Raw genomic sequence first — 11,092 nt, 5'->3', positions numbered from 1 at the left:
CAGATACAAGTATACAAACCCTTGCGCAAGGGTTTGTCAAGTTTTTTTCGTGTTCCGACTGATGCGCTTTTTTGTTTTAAACTTATGTGTAGATCAGCGCAACTTTCTTCTCTTGTTTCGTGCGTTATTTTCTGGTAATTACTGGTGGCATTGCTAGAAGTTAATTTTTACCAAATTTTTAAAGTTTTTCTGACGCGTAAATTTCGAATAAGGCACAATTGAGTGTTTTTTCGTATTTACTTTTTCAGCACGTTTTAACATTGAAGCTTCTATTTCACAGCGCAAAAAGTGCCGAAAAATATTGATAAATTATCATATATATGTGAAAAAGCTTCTTTGTTAGATTATGTTTTTCTGTTTTCTGTAATGTTTCGTTTATTGGGGAACGCCGCTACATTCACGGCTACCAAGGCATCCAACCACGCAATATTTTATTTATTTATTTGAAATGTTCACCAACAGCGCTGTGCCTTTTCAATTGAGGCACTGGGTAAATGAGGAATATTAGGCATACAGAGCAACAACGTATAAGTATGGGTAGTAAATAAGAATCAGTTAAATATATGTGCATGTATAGACTGAGAAATTTTAAAAAATGGGCTTTTTGAAGTTCAATTGTTTTTCTTGCACTCAGTGATCAGAAGCCGTGGTGGGTGCGATAATTCGGTTCCAATTGCTATTTAGGGCAATATTTAACTAGACTTTATTCATTACCTTTTTACTTATTCTAAGTTAGGTGTTTGGATGTAATAAGGAAATTGTAGAGGGTCATGAGTCCATACGGTAACGAATAATAGATTTTTTGTATTTTAATTGCGTGCAGAGGTAGAGTAGGGATCAATTTGAAGGTGATCATGGTAGCATCGATTAGCCGGCCTTCCAAGCTACAACGCGGCCGTTTCCAGAACTTTGGAAATACAGGTAGCAGTGCCTTTTTCCTCTCGTTTCCTATTTCATGATACCACCCTAATTCAACCCGTAACACGGCGCTGCTGCTTTATCTGCCCCCCGAGCGATCACCTTCAACTTGATTCCGATTGTACAGCGGTCAGAACATCAGGTCCCAGTTTGCGCGCAAAGGGATGCGGGCGGCAGCTCAGCGCCCCAAAGCCGCGCCCACGCCGCGCCCACAAGCCCATGTCAGTCGCAGCTGTGCATGTGCCACGCATTCCACGCGCGTCGCGCTTTATCTCCGGCCCGAACAGAGGCAAGGCGCACCTGAACAGGCGAAAGGCATTTGATAGGTTGATTCGTAGATTACAAAGTCATTATTTCCTTTTACGTTATTTGTGCATGAACCGTGGCTGCCGCACGCAAACGGCGGCAGGTCACGGCCGCTCTCGGCAATCGGGTGTCACATTTGGGCAAGCGAGGAGGTTCCAGCGGGAGATTCACCCGACGCCGCTTGCCTCTTTTTTGGCCGAGAGATAAAGCGCGGTGTGCGTGTGACGTGTACATCTCCGAGTGATATGATCGACTGGGCGTGGCTTTGCATCGCTCAACTGCCGCCCGGACCGCTGCGCGTATCTGTAGACCTGAGGTTCTGAGCGCTGTGGCTCTGCACGCAATTATAATTTCGGAAATGTATATTTAAGGTGTTAGGAAATGCCAGTTATAATTATTCACCCCAATAGCACTTGGTACCCGTATTATAGCGGCCGCCACGACCTCTGATTCCTTGGCACAAGAAAAACAATTTCACAGCCAAAAGCCACTTTTTAAAAATTACTCAAGTTTCCATGAAACACCCTGTATATGAGAGTTGAGAGTGATCAAAGAAGGCAAAAACGTTTTTTGGACAAGACCACACACGTCCTGTGCAGAGTATGCATTTGCGTTGACATTTGACCTGCCAATTAACCGCAGAGGCACAACACCGTTGGTAGCTCTGCGATTGCGAGACCATCTTGAGTTCCAGAACATTATGTTGGTTGTCTCTAAGCTAAAAATTTTCCATGCGTTTGTATCTAGCGACGCATCATCGAAATCACGATTTATTTCTCGTTAGCCAGTTGTTGACTCTCAACATACGTGAGTGGCGATCGCCAGCCTGAGTATTGTCCACATAAACGTGTTTACCACCTATCCAATAGGTATGGAGCAGAAACTAAGCCTGGTCAGCGCCTTGCCGTCGATTAAGTTTACACTGCTTTTCAAACATAATTTTCGGTTTCGGGGGCAGCTGCAATATTTTTTGCGTTACAGAATTACTTAAAGGTTTCGAAGTTCACTTGTGGTACTGAGCACAAAAACGCGGGATTGATTCCCGGCCGCGGCGGCCGCTTTCCTGATGGAGGCGAAAAGCCAGAATGCCTGTGTGTTCGAGATTTCGACGCACGTTAAAGATCCCCAGGTGGTCAAAATTAATCCGGAGCCCTCCACTACGGCGCACCCCTACACCTGAGTAGCGTCGGAGCGTGAAACCCCATAATCAATCAATCAATCAATCAATCAATCAATCAATGAATCAATGAGTTAATTAATCAAACCAATTTCACGCGAAGAGCCTGTGATCCGTGCCGGCTTTGAAATTTTTTTTTTTTATGGTGGGAAAGCTTTTCTTGCCAGCATTATCTTCACATATTTATTACTGGTCTAGAAAAGGGAGGGGAAACAGGGTCTGAGATAAAGAATGTGTTTGAAGGGAGGGAGCAAATAGTCATAGAGAAACGTGGTTGTGCTTTCTTAAAAGTGACCGCCGCCGGTCAAAGGGGAGGGGTTGGACGAGGTTCTTTGAGGGTCGGGGGTTGGGTGGAATAGGGGACGCCGTGTGACCTCAAGCGAGGCTTGCGGGAACGTCAGAGGGGAGGCAGACAGGGGCTGGTCGTACGAGGAGTGCTGCACGGTCATTGCGACGTGAATGAAGCTGATAGCAATAAGAAAAGAAAAGCAAAACATAGTAAACATCTCTTGCACATATGAGAGGGAGGGCAATTCCTAAATGACGAGAGTTATTTTCTCAAATAGAAAATATGAGATTGTCCGCAAGCACGGTGCACGAGAAACATTACAATGTTTTCAAGAGCTTTTAAACAAAAAGCGATGACCATAATAAAGCTAGTACAAAGCAACGGCGGCGTAGGTGATGATGCGTACGAACTTGGAAAAAGTATGGAAAAATGGAAGTGTGTGTGTGTGTGTGTGTGTGTGTGTGTGTGTGTGTGTGTGTGTGTGTGTGTGTGTGTGTGTGTGTGTGTGTGTGTGTGTGTGTGTGCGTGCGTGCGTGCGTGCGTGTGTGTGTGTGCGTGCGTGCGTGTGCGTGCGTGCGTGCGTGCGTGCGTGCGTGCATGCGTGCGTTTCATTTTTAGGATAGCGAATATGCGAGGAAAGAAATCCAGCACCTAGTAGAGAAGTCATAGGGGAGTAGGTGAAGTTATTTTGTTTCAGTGCGCTTTGCAATTTTTTTACTAAAAAATTGCCTATGCTTCCCTTGTACTTATTGACTGCTGGCGTCCCATTTCGTAAACGAATATCGCACAGGGAGTTATTACGTCAAAACAATCTTAGATCGCCATAAAAGAAGCGCGCCGAAGTTGGTAACGAGTGTCTTGGAATACTGTTACTGGGGGGGGGGGTGTACCCCTGAAAGTGAAGTTATCTAGGGCAGGGCACGTTTTGATCACCGTGATAACGGAATGACTACACTGAAATGAGACTAGAAAGTGCTTAAGACCGATAGCACTCTAAAAAATGAAATAAAGAAATTATGCACATATAAGTTATTCGGACAGAGATGTATAGGAGCAGTTGGACTCCCACGGTCGACGCCCTTGACAGGTTGACCATACATACATATGCACATACATACATACATACATACATACATACATACATACGCACATACATGCAATACGTACATAAATACATACATACACACATAAGCACATACATACATACGCACACACACGCACACACATACATACATACATACATACATACATACATACATACATACATACATACATACATACATACATACATACATACATACATACATACATACTGTTACGAATCGCCCAGCGCCGCAGTACTTCCCCGCATCACTCCTCGGCTGTGCGGCGAAGCCACTCGTGCTCCTTCGAAAACAGGCGCAATCATGTCGGCAACAAGTTGCGACAAAGCCTCGTCAGACGCTTCGCTCTCTGCGCATTCGGCGGCTGCCTGCACGGCTCGTCTCCACGCTCTTCAAGGACACAGAGGCAGGCCCCGGTGATCGCAACGGAGTCCTCCTCTCTCCCCTCTCTCGGACTCAACGTGCCCGAGGCTATGAATAGCTTACGAACTCTGGAAAGAGTGTAGTGCGTGTTCCAGCGTGTTGGCGTTTGACCGTTACCGCTTTCGGGTATAAATAGAGCTCCCAAGCGTTGTAAACCATTCCTGTTAGAGCAGCGAATCGATGTTGTCGCTCTGCTCGAGTCCTGTATTGTAACCTCGCCCGTCGGGGCATTGTTCTTTGACTTCGGCTCACCTCTCGCTATGAAGTAAACAGTTACGTTAGCCTACGGCTTCTGGACTTCTTCACGGCTGCAACAGCGGCTGGCCGCTCGCATCATACACGCTACCACTCGTATGTCGGAGGCCACGGAGCTCGGATCGGGTGCCCCCGCCCGGTCGCAACAATACATACATACATACATACATACATACATACATACATACATACATACATACATACATACATACATACATACACACATACATACATAGGCACGTACACTACTGAATTTACGAAGTGGGGACGTATTATTATAATTTAACAAAATATGCAGTAATCTAACTACACCGGAATCCAATGCTGTTCGTCACATTTAGCTCAATGCATAGCCTATGACTTTAGTGTTATGGTAACGTTTACCTAACTGTGATGAACGCATTGCACTTGTTACGTGTCTTTTTGTCGTTTCGCAATATTTAGGGTAAAAAATATTTTTTATATTTTTTACAAACAATACGAAAGAAGCGTCTGTATAATTGCACTGCGTAGGATGATTATCAGCAGTATATATAGAATCTTTTGGTACACAAAACACATTTCGCAGAAAAGAACAAAACGAACGAACTAAGAGAGAAGAAATCACCATCGTTTAACAGGGCAAGAAGAGGTCATAGGAGAGCGTTCTCAGCAGAGTCATGGCTGGGTACTATCCTAAACACCACGTTTCCGTTTTGCTTCTTATGCGAAAAACACCGGGCAGTTAGCCAAATTAAATTTTACAAGAACGCACAAGTCGTTGCAGTAATGACCACAAGGACCTCCACTCGAACCACTATATGACTAGCTTAGATCGGGCCCAACCGCATGCATAACAGTGTGATCTGGAATGTCATAGTTATTTTTGTTTGGTGATTTTGTATGACGAAGCGTTATCTCGTCGATACAATGTACTGTTAATTCAAATCGCATGTAGCAGTGCACAACTTTTCAAAAGCAATACAGCGGTAATAAAATCTAACGAAGCTGTCTAAGTATTCAAAAAATGTTTTCTCTAATGCGGAAAATATTTACAAATACAAGTATGTTTGCATATTGAAAGCGGGGCGGGTGACAACTTTAGGTACCCTACTTCGCGTAGAAGCACTGATCAAGCTGTCGTTATCGCCAGCACAACGCCCCACCGCGTGATTTGCTCGCCCACAACAGATGTGTTTTCCAGCTTCTGGCCTGTCGTTGGTGCGATTTTCTTGATGCGTAACACTCGCCATCGTTGTTGCTGGAAATTAATATGCATAAGTGGGAGTGAATTCTTCTTTGAGAAGTCCTATGGTCACGTTCGGCTTCGACAGAAGCGCAGCGAACCATGCTTCTATCACGTAAACGTCACGTAATCGGCAGGATTCACAACGAATGCTGAGGGATGTCTGTAGCCCAGTAGGCTCACACGTGCTTCTTTGCCGTTGCAGCAGCTCGTTGCAATGTCATTCTGTCGGAGCCAAGTAACCACCGCTGTAAATTCTGGCACGAAAGTGAATTGTGTATACGTGCTGTCGTAGTTCTGTGTTTTTACCTTTGGGCGTAGAGTGATACCAAAGGTTTAGGAAACAGGAAAATACATTTTTTTCGCCTTCTAAACGCAGGAACCTTATCTGGGGGACGCAGGAACTGAATCTAGCTTTTCATTCAGACCGCGAAAAGCACCCTCCTCGCCCTCTTTTCAAGCCGCCGACTTTGTGTTCGCCAGAAAAAAAAGACAGCATGCGAATAGGCAAGAATAAAATAACGTCTGGCCCAGGTCGTGAGTGTTCATTCCGTACTGTTATCTGACAGAGAGTTTTAGCTAACCGTTTTCGACGGTCCGCTGCGGCATCAGCGGCACGCTCAGCGCAACCGGAGCCAATGCCGTTCGCGGCCAAGCGCGGCACGCATGCGCAATGGCGCTCCCGCGTGCTATCGGAGCGGAGCGGACCGTGAAAAACGGTCAGCTAAAACTCTCCATTTTGGCTACGATGTTTGCTTCGGTCGTATTGCCGCGAACCATGCATTGGGTTTGTTTATTTGTGTTTTGCTTTGCCGCCCGGCTACGCCGGTCTGTGTTATCGGTGTTGTGTGTTCCAAGAGAGGCGCGTGTTCCCTTCTTTCTTTCTGTGCCGCATGTGTTATCTCTTCTGATAGGAAGAGCGTTCCGAACTAACGCGAGCAGCCTTGAATAATCTTGGTTGATCAGCAGTGTTCTGGATACAATTCGACTATTCCAGAAACCCTCGCGCCGAGTGATAAATTCCCGCTGAGCAGATGCCGCGGCATTCGACTCTCGACGCTCAACTACGCACGTCGCTTTCTTGTCTGCTGTTTCGCGGCCTGTTGAGTTGTTAGGGGAGCATAAGTTCGCTCCAATAAAATTATTTTCTTTGAAGACAACTGCGTCGTCTTTGGCTTCGTGACATCTGGTGGAGATGTGGGGTACGCACCGTTCATGAGCTCTACAACCTCTGGAAGCCGCCAAGCCGCCAAGCCAGGTGGGCTCGGTGGCTGTGCCACGACACGGACTAACCCACTTCTGTTCGTCATGCAGGATTTCATTTGCGCTATCTCCTGCGTGCTGGTCCCCGTTCTTCTGGGTCCAGTATCAGCCATCCACGTGAACTACCCTTTCCCGGCAAGCCTTGTCACCGTGGATGACCAGCGCCTCCTTCCAGCGTTGGCCACCGCAGTTTATACGGCGCTGGAACCTACAAACTGGGCGCTCGAAAGGGAAATCAAGGCCACACCGCCATCGACTTGATCAGGCGCACTGTGTATAAATCGTCCCCGCCAGCCCGGCGCGCTCTGTGGGCTCGGTGGCTGTGCCACGACACGGACTAACCCACTTCTGTTCGTCATGTAGGTCAGTAATCAGTATTGCCTTTTCGCTAAATAATCAAGCAATCGTTGCCTTGTTCAGCTACCGAGCCCTCAGTGCTGCGTTTGTATCGTGTCTGATTGTATGAACACTGTTTTTTCTCTGCTGCTGATGTTATCTGGTGACATCGAAACTAACCCTGGACCCCCCACCCTAGAAGATATTCTAAATGAACTTAAAAGCTTGTCTTCCGGTCAAGCCCAGCTTATTGGTGACATGCAGAGCCTAAAATGCAAGCTCTCTAACACCGATAAAGCAATTTCCGTACTAGGCAAAAGAATCGACAGCTTAGAATCACGCTACCATCAGGTTCAAACACTACAAACGGAATTAGACACCATAACAACCATCACCTCCCAGACTGCTAGCCAGGTCTCGGTACTGGAGGCTCGACTGGACGACGCGGAGAACCGTTCCCGACGGAACAACTTGCTGTTTTACGGAAAAGCGGACGACACACCATCCGAGACCTACGTACAGTCTGAGGAGCTAATCACTGCGTTCTGCAGGGACCACTTCAAAATATCTATTGAATCAAAGGAAATTGAGCGTGCCCACCGTCTTGGTCGCCACTGGCCAGACCGGTGTCGGCCCGTAATAGTAAAATTCACCTCTTTCAAAACGAAGGAAGCTGTGTTTTAAAACTGCGCTTGAGGTTACTAAGGACGGGTCTAGGCCTACTCGTCACAAGTCCACTCGTCATAGGCCAACTCGTCACAGGTAAACTGGTCAGGAATGCCAACTCGTCACAGGGCATTTCGTACGAGGAATTCTCGTATCACCGGAATATTCGTCACACGGAAAACTTGCATTACGAGCTTGTTTTCTAAAGCGATGTTTCCGCCTGCTATATATACGTCGTCCATTTCAAAATGATGTAGGAGAGCGAGGGCTCTTTCAATGTTTTTAACGCAGGAAATTAGGTAAATATGCCGCCATACCGAGGTATATTAAAATGATAATAGCCTGCAAATTTGACGAGAGCTTCGCCGCTGCGACATTCCACAATAAAACACAATAAAAACAACGTAGTCTACTCTCGCTACCAGACCACTGCTCGGTCGTGATCTCTGCGCCCTCAAGCGTACTTTTTTTTCTTTTTTTTTTTGTCTCTCGCGTGATGGCGGCTTTCTTGTCGCGGTCGTCGTTGTTCAGCAGCGGCCGGTTAACCAACGGATCGCCAGCGGTGCGACATGGTGAGTGTGGTGAATTCATACGACCAGGGGCGGTATTCTCGTAACTGTCCCTTTTGAAAACGTCCCTTTTGCGTCCCTTTCATCGTGACGTAACTTCCGGTTAAGAGGTGGACGTTGGCAGCATGGAGGAAGGTTGGCAGCGTTGGCAGTAGGTTTGCCGCGCTTGCGTTACGTCACTTCCGGTTGTTGGCTTTTAGCCAATGAGGACACGCCAAAAGGGACACTTTTGAAAGGGACGCAAAAGGGACAAAACTCGAGAATACCGCCCCAGTTTGTTACGGTTCAATGCTTTTAATGCCTCTACGCTTCCTTCTTTGCTGTCCCGCCCCGAGACTGTTGTCGGGAGGTTTCACACTCAGTCCGCGAGGACAAATTAAACTGAAATTAAACGAACGATCCTTACGAGGAAGCGTCTACAGACTATGCACAATCGAAGAGCCCCAATAATATTCCATGTCCTGCTTCTTCCGCACAATGCATCACATTCGTTGTGGTGTTGCAATGCATTCAGAGGCTGTTAAATATTACTCTTTATGCCTCTGCCAAATATAAACACGTGACGAATTTGTTGTCAAGGTGCGTGCGTATGACCAGCGTACCAAGCAGGTCCAATAATCACACCAGCAAGCGAAGAAAAGCCATGATTTATTTATGCATCAAAACATAGAAGCTGCGGATTGTTAAGGAATTTTTGCAGTATTAAATAGCGGCAACCCTGTTGCATGTTCTCCATATGAACATCTCATCATGATTAATAACTGATTAATTGGGTACTAAAACCTATTTGCAAATTCTTGCAGGCTTTGGTGGGCACGAATAGTAAAATTTCATACTGGTTTAAATTTAACTTTCGTGGTTGTTGTAGGAGAAGGAGGGGAAGGGAGGAGTAGCCCATTTAAAAAGAAGATGCGTCTATGAAGACGGCACATGGGGTTCCCTTCAGACCACTGAGGTCAGGATAAGGGGGATTTTCACGACCGGAGTAGGCCCCAGTCTACACTAATCTTGAAAGACCACTCTCTACGCCGAACAGCCCAAGGGCTCTGATAAAATTTGGATCTTCAAATGGAGGATCATCTTCTGAGGCATCGGGAGGCATAGCATTGGTGAGGATAGGCCGGTACAGTGAAAACGCGGAGCAGCGCCAGATTAGGTGGTCAAGGGTGGCGAATACGGTCATCCGGCAATGGGGACAGTAAGGAGGTGGAGATCCCGTTGGGTAAATCCATTTTCTAGTGATGTGGGGTGTGAGGGCTGCGTTGGCCCTAGCTTTGTTGACGGATACTTCCGCAGAGCGAGGCATCGGGGGAGCCAGGTAGCCAGGAAGGGTAACGGAAGAAAGACGGCGCTTCCGTGCCTGGCGTGCCTGATCAAAAAAAACAATTCACAATTACTGCTTTTTTTTTTAAACTTACCCACATATTCAGGGCTGTTCTGCACAGCTCTGGTGTAATGTGAAAAAGCCATCCATGCCAGTGGTGTAACTCTTCCTATTGCTGGATTCCTCACCATCTTCGAGACCCAGCCGAAGCAGCAGCCATTGCATTGGCTCTTCCTCCTGTATTAGCGTACTCACAAACTTGTAGGCAGCATGCGGGTGCTTTTCCTTGGGACTTTCACAGCGACCATTTCCTTTCAGCGGCCCTAGACTGTCATTGTCCCTGCCCATGCATCTTTTCATTGCGTCCCTACCCTTCCTATTGAAAAGCACGCGACGTGTCAGGCAATGTTTATACAGGCGCCGTTGGGTGCTACTTACTACAAATTGATAAATCTGGCCAAGCTGAAATGTGAGTACTGTTGGCCTTTAATGAGTAACCCTGACAATTCCTTGATTTTTCCAGGTGCCATTCTGTCACGGGGCATGGTGGACGAAAATTCCCATGGCTGACCATTGATGACAATGACGAGGGAGAAGCTGTGTGGGGGCGAAGCCAGCACTGACTCTCTCATGGGCATTTTGTAAATGATGTAAATAGATCGCTCATAACCTTCAACCATGGTTCGTCTTATCTGCTGTGCCACAACATTACAGTTCTTTGCTAAGTTTCACAGTTGCTAAAGGCGTTGCGCTGCTGAGCACAAGGTTGCGGGTTCGATTCCCGCCCGCGGCAGCCGCTTTTCTGATGGAGGCGAAAAGCAAAAACGCCCGTGTGTACGAGATTTCGGCGCACGATATAGATCCCCAGGTGGTTAAAATTAATCCGGAGCCCTCCACTACGGCGCGCCTCATCGCCTGCGTTGCGTCGGCGCGTTAAACCCTACAATCAATCTCATCAATTCACAGTTGCTAGAAATCCTGTTGTAGAGCAAACCTTTTATTCGCCTTAAAGGGGCCATTAGGACAAAATACCAGTTTCACTCACAACATTGGGTGTCTTATAGTGCCCCTACTGCTTGCCAAGCAGCGAATGATGCCTTATTCATTGAGAGATTACACAGTTTAAGCCAAAGTTTCAATCCTCTCGCTAAATAGTGTCTCTTGTGATGTCAGCGATGATGTATCCAGGGCAGGTATTTGAAATGAATGTTGAGCACGTTAACTAGGGCTGCAGCGGA

At 46.8% G+C, this 11,092-nt stretch overlaps 1 pseudogene; it reads left to right on the top strand.

Moving 5' to 3' along the window:
- The first annotated feature begins 6,893 nt into the window (after positions 1-6,893).
- On the top strand, positions 6,894-8,463 carry LOC144152076 (uncharacterized; annotated as a pseudogene).
- The last annotated feature ends 2,629 nt before the right edge of the window (positions 8,464-11,092 follow it).

The sequence above is a fragment of the Haemaphysalis longicornis genome, unplaced genomic scaffold (assembly GCF_048455015.1).
Source record: "Haemaphysalis longicornis isolate Haplotype H1 unplaced genomic scaffold, Haemaphysalis longicornis Haplotype H1 scaffold_9, whole genome shotgun sequence".
NCBI classification, from domain to species: Eukaryota; Metazoa; Arthropoda; class Arachnida; order Ixodida; family Ixodidae; genus Haemaphysalis; species Haemaphysalis longicornis.
Note: the sequence above shows the minus strand (reverse complement) of the source record. Positions and strands in the feature narration are given on the sequence as shown.